General features: G+C 43.6%; 1 long non-coding RNA gene across 2 annotated transcripts; it reads right to left on the bottom strand.

The window, feature by feature from the left end:
* Nucleotides 1-2691: 2691 nt before the first annotated feature.
* On the bottom strand, nucleotides 2692-13322 carry LOC120101475 (uncharacterized). Of its 2 annotated transcripts, none has more exons than XR_005502026.2 (3): nucleotides 13118-13322; nucleotides 4328-5413; nucleotides 2692-2945 (listed from the first exon to the last, which is right to left on the bottom strand). It is a non-coding gene; the product is annotated as an uncharacterized LOC120101475 (long non-coding RNA). The 2 variants fall into 2 exon arrangements; XR_005502027.2 differs by having other exon boundaries at nucleotides 13057-13316.
* Nucleotides 13323-14589: the final 1267 nt, after the last annotated feature.

Raw genomic sequence — 14589 nt, 5'->3', positions numbered from 1 at the left:
TGTATGTTTACTGGATTTGGCCAGAGGGCTTTTCCTAATGGTTTGGGCAATGAATGACTATATCTAGATGCTGCCCTTTTCTACTCTTAATCTCAAGTAAAACCACTGAGTTTTGGAAGCAAGTTTTCCAAAGGGCCTCTCTATCCCTGAGGGATTGATCTTTTTTCTGCCCATCAAGATGTTCCCACTCAAGAGCCCTTGCATCAGTGGGGAGAGCCTTCCAACCCTTGGCTATAGTTGTTTGTGCTACAGTAGCCTGACACCTTAGTCATAAGCAATACAACACTGTTTTGTGTGTGTGTGTGTGTGTGTGTGTGTGTGTGCGCGCGCGCGTGCGCGCGCGCTCACATACCTGTGGATATAATCTCACGTACATGTATGTGGAAGGCAAGGGATCCACTTTAGACTCTGTCCTCAAATGCTCTCCACCCTACTTTTGAGACAGATTCTCTCACTGAAGCTAGATCTCATGGAAACCGTAGGCCAGCTAGTCAGTGAGCTTCAAGGATCTACCTACCTCCTGCCCTTCACCCCAGAACACACACAGACCAGCCAGACCTTGGGCCACAGACTTTTACCAACAGGACATACTTTGTACTGGCAACCTACAGTCAGACAGAGCCTTATACTTGAACTAACTCCACCAACTCCTCAGCTCCTGTAATTGCCGTTCGATCTAAGCACTTGACACTGCCTTCATGAAAGTTCTCCTGGGCAGGGAGACCTTACAGTTAGGGGATCATCTGACCCTCAGGAAGAGCCTTCAACACCAGGACGAGTGTAACATGGCAATTATATCCTCTATGCACTAGATATACAATATTTCTGTCTTCTACCTAGTTCTGTAACCTGTTACTATGTTCGGTAACATCTTCTTCTAGGTGATTGAATAAAATATTTTCCATGATTTGAGAGTTTGGAAAAACAGAGTAACTTGTCTAAAGGAATAGAGGTTGTATGTGTGTTCGTCCAGATTGCTGCTAACTGCCCAGGCTCTAACTGCAGATGGGAAGAGGGGCTCCATCTCCAAGGCGCCAGCGAGAGGACGGAAGGACACGTGAGTGAAAAATATGTTTTGAATGTTCTTTCTTGTATCGCACGCTAGCCTTCATGCTGTAATATTCTTGCCATGACCAATTTCAAGCTTGAACTCTGTCAATTAGTTTGTAAAATTCTCCCTTATGTAATAATCTGTTTTCCTAAGACTGCAAAAAAAAATGGCGACCCACCACTGCAAGGAGCTCACATTCTAGTGGGAGAGGAGAGGGCAGATGTTGCAAGGTAAACTGACAGGTACATGGATACATTGTATTCCTTCAGATTGCAGTGAACCGTGGGCAGTGTGGGGGTGTAGGGGGTGGGGGTGGTGGGTAAATGGGATAGAGTATGGTTGACTAAGGAGAGACAGTCATTAAGTATACAAGTGTCCCGTGAGCCTCACACTATTCAGTGTACACTGTGGAATTGTTACCTCGGAAGTCATCCCTTAGGAGCTATCAAGGGAACTTTGTGAAAATTGATGGAGGAAGTTGCTATTATACCAAGTGCATGTCAGGGTGAGGGCATAGAAGATACAGAGGCCTTGAAGCATGGAGGAGTCTAATTTGCTCTGAAGCCAGAGAGGTCAGGAGGTGAGAGGGTGAAGCAACATGTTTGGGAGGACACCCGGCTCTCACAAAGTGAGGGCAGAGAAAGAGAGAGAGACAAGCTGACACTGATAGAAAGACTGAGGTGCAGAAGAGTCCACAGCATTTGACGCCATGCTTCTGGGTGTCTCTGATATCCGCTGTGTTTCCAGCATCAGGTCTATGAGTAGAGTGTTGTCATAGTAAATGTCTGATCTCGCTAGGCGTGATGACTCGTTATCAAGTTACAACATAACATGTGTGCTTTTGGTGCACACACACTCATGTAGACAGAGACAGAGAGAAAGAGACAGAGAGAGACAAAGAGAGACAAGAGACAGACACACAGAGACAGGGACAGAGTGAGACATAAACAGAGAGAGACAGAGATAAAGAGACAGAGATACAAAGAGAGACAAGAGACAGAGAGACAAGAGACAGAGAGAGACAGGGACAGAGAGAGACAGAGACAGAGACAAAGAGACAGAGAGACAAAATACACACACATACATACACACATACACACACACAGAGGGGGGAGAGAGAGAGAGAGAGAGAGAGAAGGAGAGAGGGAGAGGGGGAGAGAGAGAAAGAGAGAGAGAGAGAGAGAGAGAGAGAGTTCTATTGGGAGGTGATACATTCGATAACTGAATCCAGCAGACATTTCTGTGGTACCCAGAAGGAGCTCGCATACATCTGTGCCAACCTTAGTGCTGAGCAGAGTTCAACTCACACCATGGACTCAGAAAACAGTCAATAGAGGAATGAGTGACAGACTCAATTATGCTTAGGGCAGAGGTTATCGAGTCCGGGTATGTATCAGAAATTGCCTTGTTAAAAATGCAGGTGGAAGGACCTTGTCTCCTGAGATTCTGCACCATTAGTGAGCGGCCCCGGGGAGCACCCAGCTTTAGTCAGTGGTATTAGCAGAACTGACTAGAAAAGTGGAGATCAAAAATGAGGCTTGTCCTTCATGTTACCGGTAAGACCTTCCATGCCTGGGCAGAAATGACATCTACAGTATCCTAAGCTGTGTTCAGAGAAGAGTCTCAGAAGAATCCTTTTCACAGATTCCATTCTCAAATGCATGAGAGGAGGAAGGCCCCTCCATGATCTCAGCGGCCCCTTCCAACTGAGACCTTTAGTCATTTCCTTACCGACCCTAGGGAATGCCTGTCTCTGCTCTCTGCTGCCTTGGCTCCAGAAAGATGAAGCAATGTCACGGGACCTCAGTTTCCCTCGGGAGACAGGAGAAAGCTGGTCCTTTTCATCCTCTAACTTGGCCATGGTCTTATCCTTTCCAAGAATGTGCTTCTTTCTCTGTGGAAGGGACACATTGGCTTAGGGGGTGGACCACGGATTAGAGATAATTTAGTAGTTAGGGGGACACAATAATAAACTTGAATTGTATACAAGAATATTTGCAATTTGTTACATTTTCCAATCTTTTTAAATAATCTGAGCCACTGTGGTGATGATGGCTATAGCCAATTCTTTACTATAATTACTGTGATATCTCTTTAAAGAAAATGAGGTTTAAGCTTGAGTTTGGGGTTTCATATACTCAATTAATTTTTTTTCTGGTTTCAGTGACAAAAATCTCTGGTGAATGCATCTTGGGTAGAAGGTTTATAATTCAGAATCACAGTTTGAAGAGACAAAGTCAGTCATGTTGGGGAAGGCATGGTGAAGGGGAGACTGGGCTGGGAGTTGTTCTCACTGGCAGGAAGGCGAGAAAGATGTGTCAGCTGGTGATCATCCTACTTGCCTGCCTCTGCCCGCCTCTGCCCGCCTCTGCCTGCCTCTGCCTGCCTCTGCCTGCCTCTGCCTGCCTGCTTTCTCTTTTCTCTTTTCCCCTTTCTCTCTCTTTCTTTCTTTCTTTCTCTTTCTCTCTTTCTCTCTCTTCTTTCTCTCTTTCTCTTTATCTCTTTCTTTCTCCCTCTCTTTCTATCTCTCTTTCTCTTTCTCTTTCTTTCTCTTTCTCTTTCTCTCTCTTTCTCTCTCTTTCTCTCTCTCTTCCTCTCTCTTTCTTTCTCCCTCTCTCATTCTTCCTCCCTCTCTTTCTATCTCTCTTTCTCTCTTTCTCTTTCTCCCTCTTTCTTTCTCTTTCTTTCTCTCTCTTTCTCTTTCTCTCTCTTTCTCTCTCTCCTTCTTTCTCCCTCTCTTTCTCCCTTTCTTTCTCTCTCTTCCTTTCTCTTTCTTTCTCTCTCTTTCTCTCTTTCTTTCTCTTTCTCTCTCTCCTTCTTTCTCCCTTTCTTTCTCTCTCTCTCCTTCTTCCTCCCTCTCTTTCTATCTCTCTTTCTCTCTTTCTCTTTCTCCCTCTTTCTTTCTCTTTCTTTCTCTCTCTTTCTCTTTCTCTCTCTTTCTCTCTCTCCTTCTTTCTCCCTCTCTTTCTCCCTCTCTTTCTCCCTTTCTTTCTCTCTCTTCCTTTCTCTTTCTTTCTCTCTCTTTCTCTCTTTCTCTCTCTTTCTCCCTCTTTCTCTTTCTTTCTCCCTTTCTCCCTCTCCCTCTCTTTCTCCCTCTCTCTTTCTTTCTCCCTCTCTTTCTCCCTCTCCCTCTCCCTCTCTTTCTCCTCTCTCCCCTCTCCCCCTCCCCCTCCCCTTCAGCCCTGTCCTGTGGACGGTGTCACTTTCTTTAGTTATGTCCAGAGCTGTGTCTGTAAGGTGATTCTAAGCCCAGTTAGGCTGACAGTGAAGCCAAACCTTCACAAGCATCTGGATCCTCAGATAGCTGAGCTCTTTCAGTGGTTAGCAACCATCTCTTCTTGCTGTTTTCAGGTGGGAATCTCTTTGATGTGGAAACACTCTTTGACTCTTCGAGAGAAAGTATGTTTGGAGCAAAAAGTCGGGTACATAGAGCATCCTTTGCCAGAAACAAAGCAAAATGCCTGGGAAGATGAAGGTGACGAAACCCTAGCTGTCCCTTACGTGACTCAGACATTGGTTGAGCATCAAGAAGGCCACTGTATCTCCTAGACCCTTTGTCCAGGGAAAGAGTTTAAACTCCTAAGGGAAGATTCCTATGTTTTTATTTGAGATGTGACTTTTTGATTAGTGAGCTCTCGGTGTGGACATTAGAGAGGCAGTGTCTACAACACACAGGCAATTCAGCCATGATGAGAAAAGTGTCATTTCCACATATTTCTTTTTGAACTCCAATCTAGATTGAAATCATCCTTATCCAACTAAGTTTCTATTTTTCTGGAGTCACTCAACCTACAGTGAATGTTCCCAGTGATTGTAAATAAAAATACAACATTGCCAGTTAAATTTGAATTTCAGATAACCAGTGATTAATATTTAAAATATAAGTCTATACTTGATCCGTGAAGTCTCTTCCTCATGAGTAGGATGGGTCTATACTAACCAGATGACCCACTGCTTGTATGATGTTCTAGTTGACTATAGTCTCTTCAGTCTTATCTGGTCGTTCTCTACACGGCTTCTGCAGTACCTGAAGAATCAGTCATCACTAGCGGACGAAGCAGGTCATCCCCCCGTCTGGAGCTGGGAATGTCAAACGGCACGCACCGTTTCTTCACATTGCGAATCGAGTCACGTTTGCTGCATCAATTCCTAAAATCTTCCCACATGTGTAGCAGAATTTGCGCTGCTTCAGAAGAGAATAGCAAGATGACTGGTAGATGGTTCACGGAGCTAACTTGCTGATTTTTAAAATAATGGTTATTTGCTTGGAGAGACTTTTTTCCTTTCTTTTTTAAATTTCCTGTCACAAAACTATTATCCTCTACATCATGGTTTCATTGTTACACTGGAGGTTTCGGATTCCTATTGAATGAAAAGAAAGTTGGAAATATCATGTCGGTCTCAAATCCATATTTTAAATCAGTCTAAAAACCTTAAAATCCAGGACCATTGTACCACATCAATAAAATCTCATTAAAAATGCCGAGGTTGTTTTATTAAATAGGCCGGAGTCAAAACCATTGCATATTAAGTGTGAGTGAGCTGCTTAGGGAAAATCGCAATGAAATTAATGGGTTCTATATGGTACTATCTGTTGAGAGACAGAAGCCATGTGACAGAGCAAAAGGAGAGGTGCCTTCCTGTCTACTGATAATCTATCTCATCCCCTCACCCACTATGCCATTCCCTGACTTTGCATATCTTTCTCTTCAATCAAGTTCTCTCTTCTAGGTCAGGCCAAAAGGCCAAAAGGTAGCTGTGGTGGTTCGAATAGGAATGGCCCCCATAGACTCATGTGTTCGAATGCTTGGTCATAGAGAACAGCACTATTAGGAGGTGTAACCTTACGGGAGTGTGGTCTTGTTGGACAAAGTGTGTCATTGTGGAGGTGGGTTTTGAGGTCTAGATTTATTTTTAAATTTAATTTCATTTATTTACTTACTTATTTACTTTACATCCTACTCACTGCCCCCCTCTCAGTCACCCCTCCCTAGCACTTCAAGCATCTGTGAAGCAAGGCACGTCCTCTCCCACTGAGGCCAGACAAGGCAGTGCAGCTAGAAGAACATATCGTACGTACAGGCAACAGCTTTTAGGACCGTTGCTGCTCCAAGTGTTTGGGACTCACATGAAGGCCAAGCTGCACATCTTGCTACACTGAAGAGGGAGGCCTAGGTCCAGCCCATGTTCTTTGGTTGCTGGTTCATTCTCTGAGAGCCTCCAGGGTCCAGGGTTTTGAGGTCTTATATGTCCAGCCCAGTGTGCATCTCAGTCTCCTCCTGCTGCTTATAGGACAAAATGTAGAACTCTCAGCCTCTTCTCAGGCACCATATCGGCCTGGACACTGCCATGGTCCCCACCATGACAATAGTGGACTAAACCTCTGAACCTCTAAGCCAGCCCCAATTACATGTTGTCCTTTATAAGAGTTGCAGTGGTCATGGTATCTCTTCACAGAAATGAAAGCCTAAGACGGTAGTGTACCACGAAGGATCTTTTCTATGTGCAATCTTCATTGGCTCAGGGAAAGGCCGTGGACTAGTCTTCCACTGTTCATCAACAAGTGCCTTGATGTATGCTAGTTTAATGGGGCATGCATTTATGTCTCAGCTTCAGTGGTTCAGGCGAAGCTAGTTCAATTCCGGGAGTCAGAATTGCTCACAGAGCTTCAGTCAAGGTGTCGGTTGGGGTTGCAATCACAATCAAAGACCGAGTGGGGAAGGGGCCACTTCCAAGCTTTCTCACAGGTTGTGTGTAGGGCTCAGCTCCCCAGTACTGTTGGGTAGAAAACTCCTGTGTCCTTACTGGCTTTTGTCTGGATGTCACCCTCAATTCTTGGCCTCAACAAGCTTCCCCAACATGGCAGATTGTTTCCTTAGTTCCAGTAATATAGTCTGCAAGCAGGATGCTACTTACTGCCATTTTAGTGTGACCACAGACATGGGTTCGTGTCACAGGTTCCATATTCTCCTAGTTAGAAACAAGTCGTGAGGTCTATGCACTCAAAGGAAGTCAGTTACACAATTCTGTGAGGGCATGGGGGTCTTTTTTTGTCATCCAAATAGTACACCCTCAAGCTTTAGCTTCAATGTTATTTTTTCTTTTCTTTTTTTTTTCCGTTTTCTCTTTATTAACTTGACTATTTCTTATTTACATTTCAAATGTTATTCCCTTTCCCGGTTTCCAGGCCAACATCCCCCTAACCCATCCCCCCCTTCTATATGGGTGTTCCCATCCCCATCCTCCCCCTATTACCACCTTCCCCCCAACAATCACGTTCACTGGGGGTTCAGTCTTAGCAGGACCAAGGGCTTCCCCTTCCACTGGTGATCTTACTAGGATATTCATTGCTACCTATGGGGTCAGAGTCCAGGGTCAGTCCATGTATAGTCTTTAGGTAGTGGCTTAGTCCCTGGAAGCTCTGGTTGCTTGGCATTGTTGTACATATGGGGTCTTGAGCCCCTTCAAGCTCTTCCAGTCCTTTCTCTGATTCATTCAACAGGGGTCCTGTTCTCAATTCAGTGGTTTGCTGCTTGCATTTGCCTCTGTGTTTGCTGTATTCTGGCTGTGTCTCTCAGGAGAGATCTACATCTGGCTCCTGTCGGCCTGCACTTCTTTGCTTCATCCATCTTGTCTAATTGGGTGGCTGTATATGTATGGGCCACATGTGGGGCAGGCTCTGAATGGGTGTTCCTTCTGTCTCTGTTTTAATCTTTGCCTCTCTATTCCCTGCCAAAGGAATTCTTGTTCCCCTTTTAAAGAAGGAGTGTAGCATTCGCATTTTGATCATCCGTCTTGAGTTTCATGTGTTCTGTGCATCTAGGGTAATTCATAGCTTCAATGTTCTTATGGTTCCCACTTCTCCCTATATAATAGGACAATGTATAGCCGATGGTAACAGCAGAGGCAATCTCATCTTTAACAGCATTACCACCTTGACTAACAACACATCCTAACAAAACCCATATCGATCATTGAATAAAAGAGGACTTTTAAGACTGTGAAATGGAATTAGTGAAATTTAAAATCTACTCACTGAACTGAATGAATGGTGGAAGAGCTTAGATTATTGGGTAAGCCCTCCATGACTACATTCTTCCAACCACCAAACATTTAGCAGGGGCTCTCTGTGTAATAATAGAGGTGCTTAGGGACTTTTATGTACGGTGACATTTTTTTAAAAGTAAGTATACGCTGCAGAATGCTGCCTTTCTCTTCTCTTCACTGACAGGCAACGTAAAGGGCCAGCCAGGGAGTGACAGCCAAAGAAGTTCCAGACCAATTTGCTGTAAATTATTGGGATGATATGTCAACTCCTGGGATCATAGGGCTCTGAATGTTGTCACTTAATTGCGTGTATGTTGCTTCTGTTGGATGGGAGAGGTTTAGAATTTTAATGTATGTGGTTAATCATGGTCTTCCAAGGAGAACACTGCCACTCAGGGGTAATTAATTAAGTTTTTACGTGAATGAAAGTTTAAAGACGCATGCTAAACACCACTATGAACTGTAATTTGTGACTTCTGGGCTTTGGTAATTACACAATTATAATGCAAGCCTTCTTGTCAGAAAATATATTCTTTCCTTTTCCCTCCCCTTTACTTCAAACTTCCTTTGAGAGATTAATTTGGGAATGGAGGACACTGTATGGGCTGAAAGTAGAGAGACCATTGTTCAGTCACTGGATATTTGGTTTTCTATTTTTTTTTCTTAGAAGAATGTATGTAGTTTACTTTGCCCATGTAAGGCACTTATTTGATTTAACAGCATAATAAACATTTATAAAAATATTAATATTGTATTACTAATTCCTTCTTCTTCTCCTTCTTCTCCTTCTCCTTCTCCTTCTCCTTCTCCTTCTCCTTCTCCTTCTCCTTCTCCTTCTCCTTCTCCTTCTCCTTCTTCTTCTTCTTCTTCTTCTTCTTCTTCTTCTTCTTCTTCTTCTTCTTCTTCTTCTTCTTCTTCTTCTTCATCCTTTTCAGAAAATACTGGCCTTGGGTTGGGGATTTAGCTCAGTGGTAGAGCGCTTGCCTAGGAAGCGCAAGGCCCTGGGTTCAATCCCCAGCTCCGAAAAAAAGAACCAAAAAAAAAAAAAAAAGAAAAAGAAAATACTGGCCTTTATGGCTTGCAGAATTACTATTCTGGAAACAAAGGCAGAAGTTAATTTTGAGGAAACCTCTTCATTTAGAAAGCAAATCTCAGATACATTTTGGTGTACTGAATTCAAGTTAAAAAACAAATAATAATAATAATAATAATAATAGTATAATCAAAATCTCTGCCATCTCTTAGAGCTTTGGAATGAGTACTGTACCTTTACAATGAATGTTTGTGCTTGATTCTGTTGGTTGGGTATCGAGTGCAGTTGACTCTGAGTCACTCAATCTATTGCTCTTGTGAGTTGTAAATGACTCCATCTGAGGTCCCTAATAGCACGTGTCTGCCTCTCTACTGTAGCTCTTATGGCGAGTTGAAAACGAATGTGTCCTATTAGATTTTATCCCTTATGGAATCTTGGCTTTGCCCAGTGGCTTATAAACTCCGCATGGAACAAGAAGCTAGTGTTGGTCAAAATTCTTGGGGAAGTTTGCCTTGTTAACAGAAACAGCTATGCAGCTTTTAGACCCACCGGGGAAGGGGATTCCTTTGCTATTGCTCAGTTCCTATCATGGAAAACAGTATTCCAGCTCATTCATTAAAATCACGCCAAACTTAGCATCTAATAGTATTCCAGACCCATCTCCCCAGATATCATTCAGGAGACACCACAAAAATGCGAGGCCATAGCGTTTCATCTTTAGACAGCAGATACGTGGGGGAAAGAAAAAGCACGACAGTACACATAAAAATTACCAAGTTTCACGGTGCTCAGGAAGATGATGGGCTAGGGCGGTAAGAAAGAAGAATCAGGCACAGCTGAGAGACGCCATTCTTAGGTGGGAGCTCAAGGGCTGGTCGCTCAGTTAAGTGTCAGCGTAGGAAAGGAGTTACCTGAACAAGTTCTCATGGAGGGACAGCCTCAAGCTCTGTGGATAGGAAGAATATTCCAGCAAAGAGATTGGCAAGGTCAAGAGTTTCAAGGGGGAATGATCGAATGTTCAGTACAGATGGTTCTTTGTACTATCTTGCGTATCCTGGACCCGATGAAACTGTAACTTGGTGGCTTGTGGCACTTAGAGAGAGCTTTGGGGAATTTACAAAATAACGTTCGGGCTATGCCTTTGGGAGTCCAGTACTTGGGGGCTAACAGAATACCAACCTCAGTGTCTGCCTTAATTGTCCAGTTTTTGAGTGCATAATCTAAATGTCTGTTGTTTTGTACTGTCGTTCTCTAAATACGGCTTCTTATGGTGATTTGCTTACTCTAAATTAGCATGTTCTAACACATTTTTTAAAAAAATCTGATGAGGATAGCTAGGAAGGATCTCATGAATTCTAGTTTCATTAAATGTTACAATGTTGAGGACAGGCTTCAGAGGGTGTATTTCCTAGGATCTGGAGAAGGCTTAACAGCTAAAGCCACTTCCTGCTTTTCCCGGAGAAATTGAGTTTTTTTCCATACATTCTTCTAGACAGCTCAGAAATAGCTGTAACTTCAGCCCCAGGGCCTAGCCTCCTTGGGTACTGTACTCATGGCAATGCCTTCTTCCACAGGCAGATGACACAAATATATATATATTTGTATAATATATATATCTTTATATATATATAAAGATACAGTGATTTAATCTCCCGAGAATGATCCTATAGATTACTGGTGAGACTGAGAAAGTAAAAAATCAGTTACAGAACATCAAAATTTCGTCATCATTCTATGGAATCTGAGTAAGCCAATCAGTGAGCTTGGGAGTCCTATTTTAACACGACTCCTATATTTTAACAATTTAAGATACAGCCACAACGAATGCCTGCTATATTTTCAGCACATGCGTGCAATTTCAAATAATTAAAAGTGAATTTGTTTGACTATCCCACTAACCTAAGTTTGTGTCCTCTGTGTACTCCTGGGTGTGGGGCCGTCCACTGGAGTACAGCCAAGCCCTCCACTGCCCTGTAGGGAGTGAAGTATATGTATATGCATATGTGTATGTGTGTGTATGTACATGATGTACATGGTTGATGTATGTGTATGTTATGTGTATGTATATGTTGTGTGTTGTATGTGTATGTATAAAAGTGAATTATTTAAAACAGGACATGAGGTTAGGGGATTGGAAGTGGAGGTGGGGGTGGATCTGTGTGGGGTTTGGGTGAATATCATAACAATTCTCAATTAATAATAAAGTTTTTATTTAGGAAAGCATTTAAGGCAGTGCTTGCCATCAAGTTGCCAAGACCAACCGGCGTCTATGACATGAACGCTGAGTGACTGGACGCCTGCTAAGTCAGTGAGGTGAGGATGACGTCAGCAGTACAGAGGAGCTGACTGTCTGACATTCTGACAGAGCTGGGAAGCCTGCTCCTCAGGGAGACCTGGGCTCCATTCCAAGTACTCATGGCAACTCACAGAGGTTAAAAACCCCAGTCTCAAGACATCTGATGACCTTCGCTGGTCTGTGTGGGCAGGAACGAGGTACACACATGGTGCACTTATCTACATACAGAGAAACATGACAGAGAAATAAAGAAAGGTGCATCTCGTTAAAGAAGCTTCCTGAAAGTGAGCGCAATGGAGCTGGACTTCAGGCTGATGGTGTGACTGGGAAATCATGGAAGGACAATTGCATCGTTCCCCATCCTTACCCACTCATCCTCTGCTTTAGACAGGATTTTGGCCAAGAGAGAGTCTGGTGTCTAACCTCCGGGGTAGCCTCTGTTGAGCCCCAGCATCCACACCTCTTCTAGCCCAACCAGCTAGAACAAGTTTGAGGTGAGTCTTGACTGCCCACTTGATGAGATTTACGATCACCTGGGAACAGGCCTCTGAGCATGCTTCTGACAAACTGTTTTGATTAGGCCAATTGAGGCAGGGGTTTGACCCACTTATGGTGGGTGGCAGGATTCTTTGGGCTAGGATCTTGACCTGCATAAGAAGGTGAAATTGAGGGGAGCATCAGTATTCATCACGGAACACCCCAGTGTCCTTCAACCGACGAATAATGGTGAAAGTCAAGTGTGTCTGCACAACAGAATACTACTTGGCCGTGAAGGAAATTAAATCACGAACTAGGAAGGCACAGGGATAAAACGAGAAGAGACGATACTGAGTAACAAAATTCAGACCCAGAAAGACAAACGCTGTGTGTTCTCTCCCATCTGTGATTCCTAGCTCCGAGTCCCCAGACATGAGTATAAAATATGGATTAACTGATTAACTACAGAAACCGGAAAAGTGAAACAGGACCATGGAGAAGGGGAGATAAAGAAGGGAATAGCAGGTTCCGGTGAGATGAAGAGGAAAAGGAAAGTGGGAGGAGGGGGGTGGTAATTGGGGGAGGGGAGGTCAATACAGAGAGAAAGGGATGAGGAGTGACAACAGATCAATTCATACCTATATCCATACATCTTAAATGTTGTTACATACAATGTTAATATATATATAAAATCTTAATATATATTAAATCTTTATATATATATAAAATCTTAATATATATTAAATCTTTATATATTATATATATCTTAAATGTATATTCAGAGGTTATACTGCTTTTCCTGACAGTGATCCACATAGAGCCACAGACTATTTAATGCACATCCCAGTACCTGGCACTGGAAAGCTCCATCTTATTTGGTCAGGGGGAGTCCAAGATACCCTCTAAAATATAGGAATTTATCATAGTAATAATAATACTAGTGATATTAACATAGTAATAATAACGTAGCAGTAGTAATACCACACTATAAGACACCCCCCCGCCGAGTGTTCTGCAGACTTTGTTAACAGATGCATCCGACCATAAAATAAGATTATTAGAAACTTCAAGGCTTCTCTCCCACAGTCTGTGAGGCACAAGGAGAATGGTAACAAAAAACCAGAGAAACTTCTGGCTGCTGACCGTCTTTACCTCCGTCGTGTTATTTTCTAGGAGTCCCCCGTGAGTCCTGTAATTGTGCTGTTTCCCTCACCTTCTCCCACTCACTTCCTCCTTTATCCACGGAGAAGATGATTTTCCTCTAACCAACCATTGCCTATGTCTCTTCACCTACAGAAGGGCCTTGCGCAGTTTTCCCCATCCACATTGTGGTGTCCACTGTGGTTGTCGCTATCCAGGTCTCTTGTAGGCAGCCACATTGTTAGGGTTTCATGGGTGCTGTCAGCATTCTGTCTAAGCTCCGCCCCACAGTTACCTGGCAACAGCCAGGTGTGCCTGACTCACTTCTGTAAATGGGGCTGCTCGCCCCTCCCATCTCTATTGCTCTTGGTTTTGTGCTTTTGCTCTGTCCTCTCCCCTTTTTCCCCATTTCCCTCCTCCCTCTTTCCACATGCTCATGACCTGTCTTTACTTCTCTATTCTCCTCTCTCCTCCCTCTTGCCCCCTCTCTCTGATTTTCTCTATATCTACTAACCTCATAACTCCCTTCCCCATGTCCTAAATGAACTCTCTCCTATACTATACCACTTTGTGGTTGGTCCCTCAGGGGGAATATAGGCCTCAGCATGGGGCTGAGGAGGCACCTCCTTCCTTCAGACCTGACTACACCCCCACCAAACATATTTCTTCTCTCCCTTTATCTTTTTATAAAACACAACAGGTGCAACTTCCCTGTCAATCACAAAGTTGATATCTCACAACAGTTATGCTTACCGTTTAAGACCTTGTGCCTTTGGCTCTTCCGGTCTTTCTATCCCCTCTGATGAGGTGTTCCCTGAGAGTAAGGTATAGGGTTTGGGTTATGGATGTATCAACTGAGGCTGGCCATCTCACAGTCACTTTAGTCTCTCCATGGCTTTCTATAATGGTCTCCACCTGATGAGGGGTAAGGGTTTCCCCCTACCTGTGGTCATAGAGAAAAGCATTTAGAATGCAGTCGGGAAGTATACTGGTTTAGGGGACTGATGGCAGCAGGCTTTCTTCTAGGGTCCATGACCTCACCTCCAAGTAGTTGGGTAGGTCATAATATCAGGCATGTGTTCCCTCCTATTGGTCAGGCCTTGGGGACAATTTAGACAGCCGATGGTTATTCCCAAGTTTTAATCACCACTGTTGGGGCCATGCATTAGGGATGCTCCATTGTGCTGGCCACTGCTATGCTTCTTAGGTTTTATATCTAGGTAGGGCTTTTAATTGATTTTCCCCTTGGCAGTTTCTGTCTGCCAACGCCAGGGTGGCAGTTACTGTCTGTTGCTTAAATACTGTGTTAGTGCAAGGCACACAGTCGAGAGAATCTGAAGGCCTTGCAGGCGCTCTTACGTCAACCTTAAATTAACAATACCAATAAAGCCATGCCCCAAAGGTAATCAGTCCATGTATTTGAACTAAGGATGCCCTAGTCACTTCACAGAAAGCTGTACACGTCTCACACTGTCTTCTGGATCTCTAAAGAACGCTGTGAAGAGAGAGCTACAGATGTCTCTGCTCATAAGTGAGACAAAAACG

This window comes from Rattus norvegicus, chromosome 3, assembly GCF_036323735.1.
Source record: "Rattus norvegicus strain BN/NHsdMcwi chromosome 3, GRCr8, whole genome shotgun sequence".
In the NCBI taxonomy this organism is placed as follows: domain Eukaryota; kingdom Metazoa; phylum Chordata; class Mammalia; order Rodentia; family Muridae; genus Rattus; species Rattus norvegicus.
The sequence above is the reverse complement of the archived record's forward strand: the minus strand, read 5'-3'. Positions and strand labels throughout refer to the sequence as shown.